This window comes from Paramisgurnus dabryanus, chromosome 2 (genome assembly GCF_030506205.2).
Source record: "Paramisgurnus dabryanus chromosome 2, PD_genome_1.1, whole genome shotgun sequence".
Taxonomy (NCBI): domain Eukaryota; kingdom Metazoa; phylum Chordata; class Actinopteri; order Cypriniformes; family Cobitidae; genus Paramisgurnus; species Paramisgurnus dabryanus.
This window is the reverse complement of record NC_133338.1, coordinates 21,721,564-21,735,074: the sequence shown is the minus strand read 5'-3', so window position 1 is coordinate 21,735,074 and position 13,511 is coordinate 21,721,564. Positions and strand designations below refer to the sequence as shown.

General features: G+C 37.7%; 2 non-coding genes across 2 annotated transcripts; both read left to right on the top strand.

The window, feature by feature from the left end:
• Positions 1-1,572: 1,572 nt before the first annotated feature.
• Positions 1,573-1,736, top strand: LOC135730917 (U1 spliceosomal RNA). Its single transcript, XR_010526129.1, has one exon. It is a non-coding gene; the product is annotated as a U1 spliceosomal RNA (small nuclear RNA).
• A 922-nt stretch (positions 1,737-2,658) lies between these two features.
• LOC135730929 (U2 spliceosomal RNA) lies at positions 2,659-2,849 on the top strand. Its single transcript, XR_010526141.1, has one exon. It is a non-coding gene; the product is annotated as a U2 spliceosomal RNA (small nuclear RNA).
• The last annotated feature ends 10,662 nt before the right edge of the window (positions 2,850-13,511 follow it).

Here is a 13,511-nt window from a genome sequence, read left to right as displayed (position 1 = left end):
TTCACGGGTTTAAAAACCTGCCTGGAACGCAGCATAAGACCCGCGGAAAATTAAAGTTGTGGGGGTTTTTTAGGCAGATATGGCTAGGAACTATACTCTCATTCTGGCATAAAAATTAAGGACTTTGCTGCTGTAACATGGCAATGTAACAATGATATTATGTAGTGCCCGAAAATAGTCCCCTGCTATTGAAAGATACTAAGTGGACTTCTTTGCTGCTGCTGCTGCTGCTGCTGCTGCTGCTGCTGCTGCGACCTTGAAAGGCTAGCCGGGTGCTTTAAGGGGGTCGCACACCAGGCAAGAAGTGCTGTGCGGCAGCACGTGTAGGACAACTCGCATGTATCACACACCGCACGTTAATGCTCTGTTCAAAATATTGATACGACGATACATTGTCATAAGCGCCTGACGATGCACGCATCGATACAGCGCCTTCCGTATCGATTTGGATGAACTTTTGAAAGTACCGTGATGAATAGTTGTTGATTTGTGATCCATATGGAAAGGACGCATGTGAGTCAGTATTTAGAGTGAAAGGTAGCGGGGTATACTTTCACTTTCCATGTCCGTCTTGCGGGCACACGTGTCTGCACAACTTGCCCACCGCGTACTCTCTCTCGCTCTCACGCAATTGCGTATTTAAAATCAGTATGAAAATGCAGATGTTTTAGCCTATGCTACTGCAAAGGGCTAGTCACTCTCTTATAAATGCACATTTAAGAAACACGATGAAGAGCTGCATGTGAAAAGTGTATGTCTAGAGACGTTTTAAATACATGGCGCGATGCGGCGCTTCTCCTCTGGTGTGCGACCCTCTTTAGTTCACTGTGCCATTTCAGGTTTGCCGTGAATGTGACTACATTATGGATTGTCAGCTTGAAAGCCGGCGGGCAAAGTTGGCACAGAAATTTACGATTTTTCCCATTCTCATCTTCACCGGCCTTGTCATAAAACTCATTGCTGCTTTGTCGCCTACATGCTGCTGTCACCTATATGCTGCTTTTTGTTTTGATGACACATGCAGCGGTAAAACACTGGTGGTTAAAGCTAGTCTATAGTCAAAGTTTTGAGGAATTATCGGAAACGGTATGGTTGAATTATAATTTTAAGTCATTGTTATTATTTTATTGTTTACATGTTTACATGTTTATAATTTCTTAGAGCTAAAACAAGCAACGTTGCCAACCAATTGATAATAAAAGTGGATTCCTGCAAGTTTCTGTGTTTTGTTCCATTGTGCGAGTTGGTGGCCATTTGCTTATGTTTGGGCCTTGGGTCTGAGTCAAAGGTGAATGGCAAGCCTATGGTGTGAACCCATTTCAATGATAATGAAATGGACTAAGTGAGACAATGGGTGAGATGTTGATGGGTTTAAAGGTTGGTAAAACTGAAGGATTGGGAGTGGCAGGGTTACTTTCTTTCAATGCTTTGTTAAAGTTGAATGCTTGGTTTTCCATTTAGGGGACTGCCCCCTAAAATGTGTATAAATGAAATGTAGGGCTCATCATATCGCCTTATCATTGAAACTGATGTTCCCTTAAGTGACTCCCTTTCAGGGTCGATGTACAACTCATACTTACCTGGCAGGGGAGACACCATGATCATGAAGGTGGTTCACCCAGGGCGAGGCTCAGCCATTGCACTCCGGCTGTGTTGACCTTTGCGAATTCCCCAAATGTGGGAATCTCGACTGCATAATTTGTGGTAGTGGGGGACTGCGTTCGCGCTCTCCCCTGATTTTGTTGTTTAAATACAGATTTGAACTATGCAGGAGCTTTTTTAGCCCATGAAGTCTGTGCTTAGATTTTGTATGTTTTTAACAAGCAACGTTTTTACTTCGTAATTTAATTAGTGTATTTAGATTCTTTATTTTTATAAACACAAGCTTCCCCTAAACCCCCACTTTGAAGCTTTGGCTTGTTTATTTCCTTATTTTTTGTATTTTTTATTTAGTTCTTTTTTAACATTGATGGATAACTTCACATTAATCCACTTTGAGTCCTAAATTTTAGATTACCTTTATAGATGACACAATAGATAATTCTAATAGTTAGTCAGGTTATGTAATTGTTTTAAACCTATGTAAGCTTATGGTCTCAATAAAAACATTGCTAAATCAAAATTCCCTGAATTTCACTGTTATTAACAAAAATACAAAAATTATTAAACACTTTAAATTGTATGTCATTACATATTATTCAATTAATTGACATTTCTTAAACTAACTTAGTTGGTTGGTATTGCATTGGCCAGCTAAGTTGATTAAAAACTAGGTTTTATTGCAACTACTTATTTGTCCATTTGCTATAGTTTTGATGCATTGTATCACCATTCCATTCAAAGTGTTTCTTCCTTGTAAATGTTTTGTGATGACTTTAGGTAAATTTTGTATAACACTGGGAGAATTGTGTCTCTGTCTGGAGAAGCATTGACATTTTAGTGTCCATACAGCCTTCTAGTCTTTATTAAAGAAACTTCTGGCCTTTTTAAACTTAAATGTATCTTCCAAGTGTTAATAGGAAAGTCTAGATCACACGTGATCACATTTTGTGAAATAATAATTTAAGATGGAAATAATGGAAAATAGTAATAGTACCATACCGTCCTTCTATTTACTGTGTCAAAGAGTGTGGTTCCTACTTCGGACCATTTGTGGGTATCGCTTCTCGGCCTTTTGGCTAAGATCAAGTGTAGTATCTGTTCTTATCAGTTTAATATCTGATACGTCCCCTACCCGGGGACCATATATTAAATTGATTTTTGGAATTGGGAGATGGAATAGGGGCTTGCTCCGTCCACTCCACGCATCGACCCGGTATTGCAATATTTCTGGGAACGGTGCACCCCCCTAATGTGGTGAAAAGAAGAACTGTATTGTAGTTGGGGTAGTGATGGTGGTCTTTTTTCCATGGTGGTGGTTACGCATACAGGTTAAGTATCAGGTTGTTGGGGATATATTAATATGGATTTATTAATGCATGTTTTATGTAGACCCTAATTAATTATTTAGATAAAATCAGAAAAATAATATTGTGAAACAACCCAACCTGCAAACTGTTACATGTTATATATTTATCAACACAATTATTTTTAAACTTTTTATATACCTCAGTGTTTCCTCTAGGATTTTTTCCAGCTGTGGCGGCAGGGGGCACCCATGATGATTATAAATGTACTTTTTTTTTAAATGTAGAAAATAGGCTACAGTAAACTAACATGTATTTTTTTTTATAATTTTCATGCTGTCATTTACTTTTCCTTATATTTATAGCATATTGCTTTTCTATGTTTGATCTAAATTGTATTTTCTTAAAAAAAAAACGTTTTATAGCTTCGTACGGATCTTTCATAGTTTTAGTGTGCAAGTTCGTGCTCGTGTTTAGCGTTACAGAGCTGTAGCAAAGTCACGCACAGTCCTGTTTGAAATTCGCACTGCTGTGATTGACAGAACATCCGAACAGTAATCTGACATCAGTAGCAATTTTATTCCACACCCGGCCTGTTTGACATAAAGACCCCGACCCGGTCACACCGGAAATCGCCCAGTTAAAAAATATAAACCTTTAACGGTCTAACCTTTTGGTGTTGGATGTTAGACCCGCAATTAACTCTATTGAGTCCCGAAATGCATCTACAACGCAAATGACACGTTAATATTATTACACTCGTTACCTCAAATATTATGCGTTTTAAACGCGGGTACCCCGACCCTCCTATCTGAAACAGATAAAACAGTCTCACCTTCTGCCTCAAGTTTTTATTACCAACGTACTTCTCTTCCCACAGAAATTATGTAAGTTTCCTTCCAAACAGATTCGACTATTAATGTCTTGCAGTCCCATAAGTAGTATTCAGTATTTAGCTTTTTGTTTTTAGACAAATATCTTATCATTTAGTGTGAAACTTTGTGAGTGTCGATCTAAAGCACAGAAGATTGACAGCGCTCAGCAGCGCGCTGCGTTTATAGCCTATATTCTGAATAACTAATGGCCTGATAACTTGATAATATGAGTACAGTGATTACAAATGAATGTCAAAAAAACTCGTAATATATGTTAAATCGAAAGTTTAATTATGTCATTTTTAGCAGCCCTGCGCTGCGTCGGTGTACATGCGCAGGTGAACATCATACGCGTGATGACCTTGCACCTTAAATTACCCTAAATTTATTGTCATACAGATAAAAGTAAAACAACATTCGAAACTGTAAATGTTGTATTTTCATTTGTGTAAACTCACAATAAGGAGAAATAATTAAAAACATGACGTGCTTTCTGCTGCTTTGGTTTTACAGCGTGTCACAAAAAAGAACAGAAACTCAAATACTTTTTTATTCGTTTTGTCAATCTGATAATGATTTAAGTGTAACATATTTCGTGTAGGCTTATTTATTTTATTATTATTTCTCAAAACAGAGATGTAGCCTAATCATCATCTGTTGATTTAAATCTATTTGTGCATTAAACTAAACCCATGGGGGAAATTATGATATTTTAGGCGATTTATTTATAAATTAGTTTACAACGCGAATCCAGAAAGGAATTTATGTATTTTTAAAGACTGCCAGTCTGCCAGTGCTATTTATTTTGCGACCTGCCGCCGTGGGCTTTGTCTAGAAGGGATACAGCAAATGCAGAAAAGTTAATGATTAGATTTGGAGGTAGGATTATTAGGATGAAAACAGCGGCTCTGGCTAAATGAGTGTGAAATTTTGTGTTAAGAGTTGGTTTTGGGTGAAGGATTAGGATAAAACAGTGCTCATCCGGCAAGATTTCGTTTGCTGTATCCCTTCTATCCACAACTGAAGGCGTGGCGGGGATGTTTTAGGCGTGGCGGGCCGCCACGGTAGAATGTATATAGCGGAAACACTGTACCTGTTAACGTTTACTGTTTTTATATATTTTAAATAGAAAAGGTTATTTTTTAAATGGTCTCTGCTTACAAATAAAACACATGTTATAATATCAAACCGAGCATACGTAACATTAAAAGATTAAATTTAAAGTTAAATTTCTGTACCCGCCATATTAAAGTCTACTATGTCCTCCAGGATGCTGTAGAATGGCCATTTGAATCCCACAAATAACAGTTTTCCTGTATCAGGCCGGGCGCTACCCACTTACCAGTTTGTAAAGTTTTGCATGTAGAATTACATTTAGGAATTAAATACCTGCATATTTACTGGATACTGTCTAAGTGCGAAGAAAGAAAAACGCGTTCTCTGCTGCCTCAGTCTGAAACACTAAAATCGGTTAAAAAAAAGCAAAATCAACTCATTCTTACTTGTGTTACAAAACCGTTTTGAAAGGTAATTCTGTACCTCTTTTTTATTTTTTATCAAAGTTGTTTTATTCTGCAAGTACATAAGACACACACATTGTTGTTGTTAAAGCTATTGTTATGAATGTAATGTTTTACCCTACGAGTTTGTTGAGGGCCAACATTTTAGTTTGTCCGTTCCGGTCACTCTAATGGCATCTATAAATAAAATCAGAATGAATTGCAAGTGCTTGTCCTTTTTCTACATTTTAATTTGAACATAAAAATTGAAGCCAAAAAAAATGTATACCTTTTTTGCTTTTTCAGTGTGTGAAGCAAAATGAAGCAATGAATGATACACAGATTATATATTAATTATGTCTTTGTCTGTTTTTCTTTGGTGGTTTGCTGAATGATGTCATTATGTGCTTTGGTAAATTTGGTGGTTATACATTTTCAGCGTGTGGCCCCCCTTGTGTACAGAGCATTCCTTTGCGGCCCCCCCAAAGAAAATTAATGACAAAACACAGTGCTAAAACGTAACATTTTAATTAAACAAAACAATTAATTATACAAAGTAGTGCTTTTGGTTAGTAGCCTTATTTTTTTAGGTTTAATTACACAGAATTCATGATAAATGAATGTATTTTATAAAACTGGGGGGCCCTCTGGCACCATCTCTCCCGGGCCCCAGTTTGAGAACCACTGCTTTCGATATTTTGCCTATTTAAAACCTGAATCTTCTGTAGTGACTAGAGTCCAACAGATATGGATTTTTTTTTGTGGCCGATGCCGATATTAACTCAAGGAGCCGATTTATAAGCCGATAAATATATACTGAATAAATAAACTGGATATTAGACCCATTTCCTATAAACTCTTTGCAGAAGTAGTCCCACACTTTGCTGCTACATGAGTGAAGCATGAGACTCTGTTTCTCATGTTTTATCGGCCGTTATAAACGCCCATTCCAATTTAAATGCAATTAGCTCATATTGGCCGATATATCGGTCGGGCTGTAGTAGTGACATTGTGTACTAAAGCTGTCAAAAAATTTAAAGTTGCGATTTTTCTAGGCAGAATTGGCTAGGAACTAGGGATGCACCGAATATTCGGCCACCGAAACTTTTCGGCCGAAAATGGCCCAAAAGAGCATTTTCGGCTTTCGGCCGAAAGACTTTTATCACCGAAACAATACGGCCGAATTGTTGTGATGACGCAAACAGAAACCGCGACCTGCACGTGCTTGTCTGAAGCAACATGTATGCGGCGTGGATGTATTTAACCGCAAAAAGGCGCTAAAGTACGCACAGAGGCACATGCGGTTGTGTCCGGTCCAGACGTGATCATCACAGTGAGTACGCTCTTCAAAGATCAGAACTCTTGATGTGTAAACTTTAGAGAGAGTCGCGCAAATGTGTCTCATACTGTATAGTCCATTAATATACATGTGCCGAATAAAGCAATGAAAAACAACGTAACGTTTTTATGCTGCGCTGTTTGGGATTCGCCTCAGTTCTCTGTGTGTGCGCGCGCGCGTTTAAGTGCCCTCAATAGTGCACACACGAGTGAGACGCAAACAAGAGAATGTAAAATCTTTGTTATTGACAGGGCACATATAAACAAAATGATCTCCAAAGTATTCTTTTTCTAATAAAAACATTTGTTTATGTCTTAAGTGTATGTATAGATTACAGTCATAAACCAGTCTCTGCTTATTTAAAGAGACTAACCTCAATTCACCTACTTAAGTCTAACAAAGAGACAAATAGCTCTAAAAATAATATATTTAATTTATACAATAAAGACAGTGTTATGACTCATTTAATTCGATTTCTGTTCCTAAGGCTAATGTTAGCCCTTATTAATGTGCAGCTTTGTTCTTTTTTTATAAATGTTTGTAATTTCTTTATTTGTTATTAGATTTCATCAGCTAATCTGAAAAATAATTTGATCCGTGCCTCAAAAACTGTATTGTGATCTGAACCGTGAGTTTTGTGATCTGTCACACACCCCTAGTAAAGTTAGTACACAGTGATAGCCATAAATGCATTTCTACTAATAATTGGCATAATAATTTATTTCGGTGTTTCGGTTTTTCTGCCTTGTTTTCCTCATTTTCGGTTTCGGCCAAGAATTTTAATTTCGGTGCATCCCTACTAGGAACTATACTCTACTCTCATTCCGGCGTAATAATCAAGGACTGAAACATGGCTGCAGGAGGCACAATGATATTACGCAGCAGCCGAAAATAGTCCCCTTAGTATCTTTCAATAGCAGGGGACTTTTTTGTGCACTACCTAATCACTACTTCTGCTGCAGCCATGTTACGGCCAGTCATTGTTTTCATCAAGCTTGTAATATCGTCACTGAAATTTAGAAAATGTGACTGTTTCATATTAAACAGAACTGAATATAATACATACAGGTGGGTGTAGAAGTTGCTCTTTAAGAGTCCTGTTTGGCCATTTTTCAAATTGATGTGAACTGACAGAAACAACATTCACATTCTGTATGGAAAATTGAACATACTTTAATTTAACGTAAGGCAAAATTGAGAATTTTAAATACAACATCTGGGGGTATTAACATTCTGACTGCTGTAAGCACATCTACAAAAGTAATGTACAGTATATTTCAGTTAAGGGTCTGCTTAAAGGTATAGTTCACCAATAAATAAAAATTTTGGTGTATGATTATACCTGCACATACTTCTATATTTTTTTACAATACAATGAAAGACAATGGGGACCAGCAACTCTTTGGTTAAGTCATCTTTTTTGTTCAACAGAAAAAAACTCAAAAGATGACAATTTTCCTTTTTGTGTAAACTATCCCTTTAAGAAGCTTAAGTTAATTGAGCACAAAATATTTATTTATATTTATATGACGATTTCACCTTCGAATTTGCTATTGTCTCTACCACTTTCAGGCAACAGTTGAGAAGCTGCGTTTTCACATAAACAACTTTGTCTTTGAAGTGTGTACCGTTCCCGCAACGTCTCTTTCCAGTCCCAGGCACCACTGGTCTTATCGGTTTAGTGTTGTGTTGTATACAGTTGTCAATAGCTCATTTTTACACTTGCTGACATCCAAAGCATTGTTTAGCTAGCATAGCATTCAGATAGAAATACATAAATGCTCAGACTGATGAACAGTATTTTGTAAAGATAAAATACCTGAAATTTACTTACAAACTGCTGCTGCCCCTCTTTTGGCATGGTCCCCCAAAACGTTCTGCTTGATTTAACAATGTTCAAGCTTGTTACCACAGGACTTGGAAAAGGATTAGGCTCACACTGCGACTGGACAACTGTACATAAAAGATAAAAAAAAAAAAAAAATTCACTTAAAAGCTGTAAATACTTTATTAAAGTTAAAGAACAACCTCAACCTACATTTCCTTCTGATGCGCAAAGTTGTGTTCACTGTTTGGGTTGTCGTTGGATAATTTGGTCCCACATTTGGTTCTGGTTCTGCTCCTACTCATGTGTTTATAAAGCTATAGTTAGTACATTTAATAGAATGGAATGACCTATTCACATGCAGCACATTAATAGGATATTTATACTAGGGCTGAACGATATATCGAATTTTCATCGTCATCGCGATATGAACTCACGCGATGAATGAAGGGAAAACGGTAAGCGCATGTAATGAACGTTTGACCCGTCAGGTTTAGCGTCCCAAACCGCATACTTCCATACTATATAGTAGGCGAAAAGCACTACTTCTCGTACTCTTTGCATACTTTATAGTATGGAAGTAGGCAGTTTGGGACGCACAGGTTTGCGCGTTCAGGGGAACCCCCTAGTCAGCTACGCTCAGATTGATTTGTGAGGTGTCAGTTGCGACGCTGTGCCTGTTAGCAAAAATGATGGCGAGAAGAGTGAGGAAAATGTGTTGTCAGACAAAGACCTTGTGGTGAAAAGGAACAGCACTTCAGCTGGAATTATTTTGGATTTAGGAGAGATGACGCCGCAAACACAGGTACTGTGGAAGCGGTTATTCACATATTGCATCTATTGCGCGCTCAAGTTCATTATTTCAAATGTATGTGCACTCTGGAAGCGCCGTGGTCACGACTCGCACGCGGTGCCACGCGCTCGTTATTTCCAGGTATTTCAAAAACATTTTAACTTTTCAGAATGACACGCATTTTAGGCGCGACATGTGAATGGCCACTAAAACATGAAAAAATATAAAATATTTATCGCAACATTAAACAATGTCATCGCACATCGCAACTTTTCCTCACACCGTGCAGCTCTAATTTAAACATTACCAAGTATGACTTTCCATTGGAGCTATTTGCAAATTAGGACTGCTACTGAACAATTTCTTCAATTGTTCCAACTTCTTCCTGTTCGGTGTAAAATTCCGGTGGTGAAGGATGTTTGGAGCAAGAAAAATGTATGCTGAAGGTCTTAGCATATTCATGAAGTAATTGTTTCTTTTTACTTCAGAAAACAGCTGCTCTGCACACTGACTATTGATCTTTCCAGCCAGCTTTGGTACTAGACCAATAGTGCGCAGCACATCTTTCTTTGCTTTACAATTGCTTGGATGGAAAACGTTACACAGGCAATAGTGCTCTGAGGACCCTGTCAATGGGTGGCAGTCAGGATCCATAGGTTTTTTCTTGTGAGCCAGCCAGGGAAGATGAACCTTTAGCTTTCCTTCTTTTGCTTTTTCTATGTTTTCATAAGAGGGGTCTTGTACTTTGCCCTAAAAGCGATGAAAGGTGGGTGACGTTGTTTCCATTATTTGTGTGTTCCACTTATCCTCTAGGGTAATCATAATTGTGATATTTGGAAAGTGTTTCCAAGACAAAAAAGGTATGCAATGTCAATGGGAGACTCCTCTCTCAAGTTAAATTTAATGGAGTACACAACACAAGGACATATTTTTACACCCAGGCCACCTAAAAGCATACAAACAACTGAATGTTTTTGGACCTATCCATGGGGACCAGTAGTGGTAACTAGAGCCCTTTTCACACAGACATTCCGGAAAATGCATTCTGGATTTTTCCGGGATTGTTATTTTTTGTTCATTCACACTGCCAATGATTTGCCGGCATCTGCAAGGTCCTGGAAAGACACATGACCTATAAAGTCCCGCCCTCTCTTCTACACAGCGTCTGAAGTTTGCATATTTATTTCTCTCTCCAGAAACCACTCGCATGCATTTTTGTTTATGATAAGACTATAAAGTAGCGCGTGACACGCCGTTCTATGCTGGTGAATGATCTCCGCTTCAAAGTGGATATTTGACAAGCTCCCTGATTTCTGCTTTGATACAGTTTTCAGACTTTTCTCATCGTGATTATTTATTTGCATTTAAAACCCCCGTTTTGAGGACCTGAATGATATATCTTGTTGGGATGACGTATGAGCATTTTTGTTTATTATAAACTCAAATGAGTGGGTGATGCGATTTTATTTTATGCTGCTGAATGATCTCTGTTTCAACGCAGTAAGTAACGAGCTAAATTACTTGATATCTGCTTCAGTCCAGTTTGCTGATATTTCTCATTGTTAATTTTGTAAATCCCTCATTTTAAAGAGTTGAACCAACTTCATGTTGCCATCACACAAGCGTCCTCATTTATGCGTCTCATTTATCATTTCCTGATAACTGCTTCAGTCTAGTTTGCGACATTTCTCGTCGTGAATGTTGATATGTATGTAAATCTCTAATTTTAAATAGCTGAACCATAACTTTTGTTGATGACGCGCGTCCTAACTACGACACGCCCATTACGGCATTGTTGTTCACACAGAGAGTTTTCCGTGTATATTATAGGTCCTCTTTCCGGCAACGATCCCAGAAGATTTACGGGACATGATTGCGTTTACACAGAAGCTTGTCTGGCAATTTTATGGGTATTTTCTGGGACCAAATGTCTGTGTGAATGGGGTTTAGGTGAAACTGCAAATGGGTTTTCTTTGCCACCTTAAGGAGGAAAATACAGCTATTTATTGCAACACGATAATCATACAAAATGATATTGAATCAAAATAAAATTGAAAAATTTATTTTCTGTATAGCAAAATTTAGGTACAGCTTACACAGGGTCATTACTCAATAGGTCTTTAGCAGCTTCAAATGCTTGATCACATATACGGCCCCAGCCTTAGCACTCTTGTTGTGCTTAGGAGGTCTGTGAGAGGAGCCACTACAGAGGAAAAAGTTTCTGCAAAAACCCCTGTACACTGAAAAAAATTATTCATTGAGAATAATCAATTTTTTAAGGTAAGTGGTTGCAATCAATTTATTTAAAGGAGACATATCATGCTAAATCCACTTTCTTGGCTCTTAAATGCATTTTGTTGTATATTTGTAGTGTTTATAAGTACATAAAAGTTGAAATTAGTCTCTTCAGGTGCTTTGTTGATATCTTTATATTCTGTTTTGGTCATATTTTCCAACCGGTTCTGATTTTTCTATGATCTATTACGTTTTTTGAACAATTACGTCACAGTATTTGCAGCGGAACTGCTAAATAAGGTCATCGACTTCCAGCCCAACACTACGAGCAATCCGCCATTTTATATTTCTCGCTGCGATATTGTAGTCCAAGCTCAAGGATGCAGAAGTTATGAGAGCGTAAGAAATGTACTCACATCTGTGGGTAAAGTCATTTTTGTGTGTTCGAGGCACTTTAAGGATAACTACTTCACCAATCTCCGCCAGTATAAAGAAGGATTTGCCGATAGACTTCGTCTGATTGAAGGGTCAATTACTTCTATCTTTGGAGACGACGAGCAGAGCACTTCGGTAAGCAGTTTATAACTTAAAGTAAAAAAGTAAAGTACACGGTGGTCATGGTTTAGCAGTGCTGTTTCTCACTCCGAAGGCTGCAGCCTGCGGAGATCGCTTTTGGGCATCAAGCCTGGTTTAAGTTAACTGAGCATCACATTTGCAAGTCATGAGCATATTACAACAACTTACGATTAACTAAGAATAATAGTAAACTTTATAATTGTTAATATTCTGAAATAAGACCGTCTTGATGACGTATGCAGCCTAGATATGCGACCTCCGGAGGCTGCAGCCTCACACCATTGCGATACCTCCATATGAAGACGTTGTTCTGCAGGTTCGTCGTCTTCATTTTCCTCTCAGTCCGTTTCTGACTCTGGCGCGAACATATAAGGCTGGATGGACAAGTCTTCCGTTGTTGACATTTTGTGAATAACGAGTAAATAAAAAGTTTCTGTGCCGCTAGATAATAGTATCTCTGCTATAAAACTACAAAAATGGCCGAACGCGGTGGAGTTTAACCGAGTGTCACCTCTGCAACCTGGAGAGGGGGCAGGGTATGACGTGCATTTAAAAAGACAGTACCAAAACGAGTTGCTCTCAGATGCACATCAGAAAAGGGGTAGAAAGGGGGCCTGTGGGGCTATAATAATGAGGAATTCAGACCCAAGCATTGCAGTTTCGCTTTACATAGACCACAAATAGATGATTTATATGTAAAAAGGACAGATTTAAAAGCATGATATGTCTGCTTTAAGCTACATTTAAACAACATTTTTATATTTAATTTTACTTTACTAATCTTTTTTTGCTTAAATAATTTTTTTTTAATTCAATTAATCATTTTCAGTGTAGTAACCAGTCATTCCCAAAAAACGCAGAAGCTCACGCTTGTTGTTAGGTTTAGGGAACTTAAGAATAGCATCCACTTTAGCTTCGACAGGTTTAACGCAGCCATGGCTACCCTTTGCAGTGAGCAGCACTTGCCAATAACCTTTTAATAAGTCAAGTTTTGTTACAATCCTGGCTGATCCTCCCCGATCAACGCAATCCTCCATTCGGGGAGTGGGAAGGAGTCAGGTGTCGTTACCGCGTTCACTTTGCCTTGTTTAAATCCTTGAGCATTGCTATATAGTTTTTATCTTGTTTTTCAGTTTAAATATAAAAAATTGCATTCAGACACATTTGGTAGAAAAGCAAAACAGCAAGTCTTGTTTTCTAAAACAAATTCCAAAATTGTGTAAATGCTTAAAACAAGCTAAATATTTGGCAGTGGGCTAAGAAAAATTTACTCATTTCAAATAGAAAACAAGTCATTTTGTTTCTCCAGTAAATTCATCTTCATCTGAGAATTGTTGTATATGTGGGACTTTTGTGGGAAAATTGTTGCAAATATTGCATTGTTAATATGGAAAAATAAATGAATCATTTAAATTTTTTAATAAATAAATAAATTAATTGCACTAAGCCATATCACAATATCA